This window comes from Cibotium barometz, chromosome 29 (genome assembly GCF_041138505.1).
Source record: "Cibotium barometz isolate CiBa-2024 chromosome 29, ASM4113850v1, whole genome shotgun sequence".
Classification (NCBI taxonomy): Eukaryota; Viridiplantae; Streptophyta; class Polypodiopsida; order Cyatheales; family Cibotiaceae; genus Cibotium; species Cibotium barometz.
In genome coordinates, this window is record NC_141074.1 from 13,574,867 (window position 1) to 13,581,595 (window position 6,729).

A 6,729-nucleotide genomic window follows, 5' to 3' on the forward strand; every position below is an offset into this window, starting at 1 on the left:
TTTCTTAAAAATAACTCATTACTTCCTTTCATAAAATTTTCTAATATTTTTTTTTCTAACTCTAATGTGCGCAAGAGGTGAACATGTACACGTGCATATGGGAAAGCCCCAAATAAAATTGTACACATGCCAACTTGACCAATCAACTTAAATTTTTATTTTTCTAATTTTATTATCTTAGTCTCCCAAATATCTCCTTTTAAATGCACACCTAAATCTATAGCATAGGAAGAGGGATCTTACATCTCTTGAGCTAGTTACGTGAACCAATGTCCTAATACCTTTGTTAAAACTATAACATAGGAAAAGGGATCTAACATCTCTTTAGCTAGAGTTACATGAATCAGTTCTCTGATACCATGAGAAGAATATGTGAGGGAGAGGGTGAGCTTGAGCTCCTTGCAAATAAACTTCTTGACATACACACACAAGAATGGACAAGCACACAAGAGAGATGGATAATTGAATTTTCCACTATATTTTTAACTTCTTTACAACCATACTATCTTTTTAACTTTTTTACAACCATAAAGCATAAAGATAAGAGTGCATACTATAAGGTAATGCACTTAACTACTAAAACATACAATGTCCATGGTGTTATTAGCTCACACCATAACTAACTCTAATAACCAAAGTCATTATCATGCAGCCATGTAAACCATTGGTGGCATATGTTGAACCATAATCTCACCAACCATGTCAATGGTATAAATGTGGAGGTGTCATCCATATCCATACTAGTTGAGCTTAATATCTTAACATGATATCCCTTAGTTTTTTCTCAAATTTCACCTGTCATTTTTCCACTAGGGTTTTAGTTGTTTTTTTATAAATATCCTATATTTGGGTATTTGTCAGACTTCTTAGGGAGTTGTAGATCTATCATTAGTATGTTAATGATAGAGTAAAACTCCTTGAGGAGTTGTAGGTCATTCATTATGTTAATATTTCTTTTTAGGATTCGTCATCATTTCTTATAATAACACCCTCTTCATTAGACTATATTGACCTTAAGTCTATGGTTCCATTGTTTGAACCATCTTAAATTCAAACCATAGTGTCATACTTGCCTACTTTCTTTACCCGCCTTCTTAGAGGATAAGTTTGGTAAGATCTACCTTGACTTTGCTATGTTGTTGGGTTTGGGCAGCACGAGTTAAAATGTTTAATGGGATCACTATATATCTAGGTTTATATCTAGGTTGTACACTAATCATACAAAGAATTGCGACGATATTGCTAGAAGTTGACACCTCTCTGCTTGATTTTCTATGATAATCTTTGATTAGGTCATCCACTCCACATTTAGGATATGTATAAGCTAGAACACTCATTATTTGTACACTAATCATACAAATAATTATGACACAATTGCTAGAAGTTGATGCCTCTCTGCCTGATTTAGTAATGAAAAATCTTTGATTAGGTGATCCACTCCACATCTAGGATATGTATAAGCTAGAACACTCATTACTTTTATAGGAGTTTATGGTTTGAACTGGCATACCTACCTTGAGCAGGCATTATGCCACTCATGAGGTCCTTTTGACAATGGAAGCATCACATTGAACCCTCCTCACAATTAATTAAATGCCCCATCCTGTCCACTAAGATTTCCATCGAGAGAACAGTGGTTTGAAATACTATAACTAGCGTGGATCCTTTCATAATATAAAAGTCAACAATATCACATGGCTCTTCATAATAGGCATTTCTTAACTTTGACTCACAAGGATACTCACTTTGTTCTAATAGTTCTTTGAACCTAATTGATAAGTGATGTTAGCTTGGGTGGATATGTTTACGAGATGGGAAAAGGCTGGTAGTGATTTAAGTACAATGGGTACTTTATACATACCTTTTGGATAGTTTTGCACATTTTTTTATACAAGTCTAGTAGATATGTTAGCATGTATGTTCTACTAGTAAAGTTAAAGGTTACCTTGGTGTACACGAAATTGAGCTATTGGTTGTGGTCGATGGAACCTACACATGGTGGTATCATGATCCCCTAAACATATACACAATAAAATATTTTTTCGGGTTAGGGATGTAAATGCTAAATGCTCATGTGATTCAATCTGCATATTGTCTGCATAGATTATCTCTCTTTGTGTGGGTGAATATGCATGTTACATGTGGCAACTCTCTTACTTCTTTTAGGTTTAGCTTTTCAAGTATGGTTGTGTTTAGTCATGTTGTTTACTTGTTTTTCCTATATTCCACAGAATATAAGAAGGTGCAGTTGATGGAGACTTTGTATCATCTAGCTAGGATAACTCTCAGAGGAAAGTTGGTTTGGATAAGAGCAAATAATTATGCATCTTTGGGTCTCATACTCCCTTACAAAAACACTATAATAAATGATCACCAATCAACCTCTCTTTAAGTTTATACTAAGTTCATATGCTTTAATTAACAAATATAATCTCTCTTGACTCATGCTCTAGTTGCTTATTATTATATAGTTATGCCCAGTGGGCTCCATTTATCACCACATTGTATAAACTTAACACACAAACACATTTTTAAGTTGAGTGAAATTGACTTTATCCTCAGGTTTAAAGTTTCTATACCATTGGAAACCCTTCTTATTATCCTGATGTAATAAATCTTTGTCAAGTCATCTATTGGCCCATTTCTTCATAGGTTACCTCAAAGATGTCTATATGTTCAATTGGCTCTCCCCCATAACCTATAAAGATTTGCTTCAACTTTCCAATATGTTGTGGATTCAGCTATGTGTCGGCCTTGGTGCATGAGATATTATCAATTCCCTACCATCCCTTTCCTATTTAGTAGCCATTCTCAATAGATCTCAGCTGTAGGGTGGTTATGGCCATTGGCAAGGTTGGTCATAGAAGACCAACTATGCTGGGTCTTTGATCAAGTCATACTGGATTAAACACCCACCTTCCTTGTCCTTTTCCTCTTCTTGCATCAAGTATATATGGAGTTGAAGGTCCCTAATTAGGCATCTTGCTACTAGTTTTCAACACGACAACTATGATCTCCCCTTCTCTCTCTTCAAGAACTTTGATCTCCCCTTTCCATCTTCGAGAAAAAGCACCCCTAATTCCTTAGCACCTTCCTTTTCTCTCTCCTCTTCCTCCTTGCCCATGGTGAACCTTCAAAATCAAATTAACATGTGCATGCTCTGACCGGTTACGTGCCTTGCCTTTTCCTTCCACTACCCCGGTCATCATCATACTCTTGCCCACCTACACCACATTGCCATCTAGACTCCCTAGGGCGTGTCCAATTCACCCACCTCTTTGGTGTTCTTATCATCACCTTTATTAAAGTAGCCACACCACCTATCACCACCCCAACTTGCCTCTCCCCATCATCCTCACCATCATCTTTTTCCAAACACCAAGCCTTTGGTGATCATCCTTGCCATCAACACTCTGCAAACTCTTTACCTCTATTGCTATACTCACCATCATCTTACATCCTCATCAACAACCGCCAATAATGCCTTAATCCCTTTGGCTCCACTAGTTAGCCCGCCTCCTTCCATTGTTGCCCCATCACTGCATCTCCCTATAGTAGCAACACCTTCAATATTCATCGTCGCCATCAATCCCTTGCTTTATCTCTCCCTTTTATCTCCCCTCTCCATCTTACTTTAGAACTTGCATTCAATTCCTTAGGCGTGGCACAATAAATTTGGGATCAATTGGACAAGTATTTTGCACCCAAAAACATAACTTTCGATGCGAGAAGTTCCACGTGAAACTACAGAAAAACGTTCACGCCGTGAACTTTTTCTGCAACTTCACACCGCGAATCGCTCCCAACATCAGCGCCGCAATTAACGCCGCAAATCATGGGACTGCCTTGCCAAAAATAGGCAACCTTATCCTGACACCTCTCATGCCAGGAAGTCTGCCAAAATCTTTAATCATGTGAAAGTTCAGAAAAACGTTCACACCGTGAACTTTTCAGAAAATCTTCATGGCGTGAATTCTTTAGAAAATCTTCACGACGTGAGCTCCTTTGAAAATCTTCACGGCGTGAACCCTTTTGTGTTCACGACGTGAACTTTTTTTGCAGACTCACGGTTTGGTCCAATCCAACGAATAGTCAAGCCAAGGCCATGAAGGTCAGTAAGGGAGGGCAGCCTATAGCAAAGAGAGGGGGTCTGACCCTAAAAGCAAAAACCTTTGAGCACGTGAAAGTTTAAAAAAACGTTCATGCCGTGAATCTTTTTCTGACACTTCACGCCGTGAACCATTCTCTATAGTTTCATGGCTTCAGAATAGAGCGATAGAATCTGAAGAAAAATCAAATTGGGTCAGCAAAGTAGCTTATCAAATCATACATACATGCACCTAAGATCTAGAAAACTCATCAGAGATGATCTTACACCTGACGATAGTGCATCGAATCACCCAGGATCCTCCTATCAAAGAAGTGTGGGATCAAGACATTCTGCAAGCACACACCTGAGTGTCTTAAGAAACCTGACCACCGTTGAAACTAGTAGCGAAGAGTCCATGGAAGAAAGGCTAAGATACGCTGGGTTTGGGGAAGAGGAGAAACCACCCTCCCCAACTAGGTCTAGTGGTATCATTGATATCGCTCGGGGATTTTTTAGTCTCCAAACCAGTCATGACAAAGAAGCGTAATCTGTGAGCATGGGTCCGTCAACCAGCACTGGTGGACTCGGTCCACGACAAGAAGTGCCCATCCAAACGTCGAATTCTAGGCTATCAAATATCGGCACCCCCGAATGAGACGAGACATGGAAAGTGCAGCCAAGAGACGGGTCAAATATTATTCCCCACCTCCGAGGAGGTAGAGTTAGATCTCAGAAGGAGCGAGGTGAAATGACAGCTTACAAAGAATTGAGCTTAAGGAAACAAGAGCTCAAAACTCAAAGGGCGAGAGTTGAGCAAAAGGAAACGGGAAGTTTAAACCCACTCCAATCACGAGGTAAGGAACTAGAATTGGTTATGGGAAGAAGTGAGGGAGAAATTCCAATCTTGGAACCCATAAAGAGGAATCCAGTGCGAAGGAACGTTTTACAACCCTAGAAGACGAGGATAACCTAGCAAGAGTGGTGGGTGAAGTAGAGGACCGTCTGTACACCAAAAAAGATATTGAGCTGATGATCAATCACCCTACGTTCCTACTACAAGACATGGAACTTCTGATTCTGCAAAGATGTACGGAGGCGACTAATGATGAGCCACTCTAAGGTACAAGCGGCAGGACCATCCCATGGACCAGAAATACCTACAAGAGCCAATACAGGAAGGGGACAAGTCTAGGAAGGGGGGAGCAATTTCTCAAGGCCAAGGATGGATCCAACCAGATAGACCTGCTAAATATGGCAGCAAAGATGGGCCGAGGAATGGTCATAGAACTAGGCACTGGTCTAGAATCCTAACCCTCCCACATGAAACCACATATCATTTCCAAACTCGTCCAAAAATTCTCTAGGGACGAAGATCCTATCCAACATGTAGAGATTTTAAAATCCACATGTGAAACATGCGGCCGTGTCAGTGATGTGACAATGATTCATGCATTCTCTCAGTGACCTTAGAAGGAAAAGCTCATCAGTGGTTCCAAACCCTCAAGCCTAAGGATAAGGTGAACTTCACAAGACTTAAGAACATTTTTGTGCCCAATTTTGCCCGAAGTGGTGATAGATGGATCCCTATGGCACAATTACATAATATCAAACAAAAGAAAATTGAGTTGATGAGAGGTTCTTCCAAAATCGAACCCGAAAAAACTTCCCTCACCCGGAAAGCACGGGTGATTTCTCCAGGATAAATTTACTCTAACATAGTCAAGAGCCTTAACTAAGAGAACTGATCTGACCAAACCCATAAGTCCCATAGTCAGATCAAGGAAAAGATTTGCACTTGGATCATAGAGACCAATGCTTTTTTCCTCATTGAGAGGCACAGCCGTTGATTCTTTTCCATAGAACAATTTTTTTCTGGGATTTACTTCATCTATCGTACCATAATAGAATTGAGTCTCATTTTTAGGATCCATCAGTCCAGCCTAACCCCATCCAGTCCCGTGGGTCAACCACTGTAGTGATGGAATCCATTTAAGAAATTGGTTAGGTTTTGTCCCAGGTACCAAGCAAAAGAGTTCCCAGGCCCCCTAGCCGGATATTCATGCAAATTAAAACTAGTCACACCACTTACACACCCAATATGAAATTGCCTTTTTCACAGATTCAGCTGTCTTTAAAACAATCATTTAATGAAACTATAGTATCACTGATCATAATCCTCCAAAATATCCGGTTGAATCCTAATTTCTAATTTTTCCTTCATCGATGTACCTATGGCATCATTGGCAAACCAGAACGCTCACCACCTGTCCACTCAGGGGCCTTTTCGATAGTTCCTAGCTCATAGTACCCGGCAATATATTCACTTATAAAAATCAAAATGGAATCTCCGTTGAAGATCAGCAACAAGATCAACCAACAGATCCATATAAAAGAGCCATGGACTCATCCGTTGAGAGGACCAGCAAGGTCAATCAACCAGATCCATACCCGAATTCAGAAAACAACTCTTACTCCTTTCTCCAATATCTTCCACGATGCACGTGTGGGTATCTTCAGCGACCCAGAGCCCGAGCATCATATGGTTCAGCACCCTCTAGGATCCTTTGCAGGTCACATAGTGCTTCACTCATAGGCCGCTTCCTTGGTCCCTCATCCACCGCACCGGAAGCTCACCATTT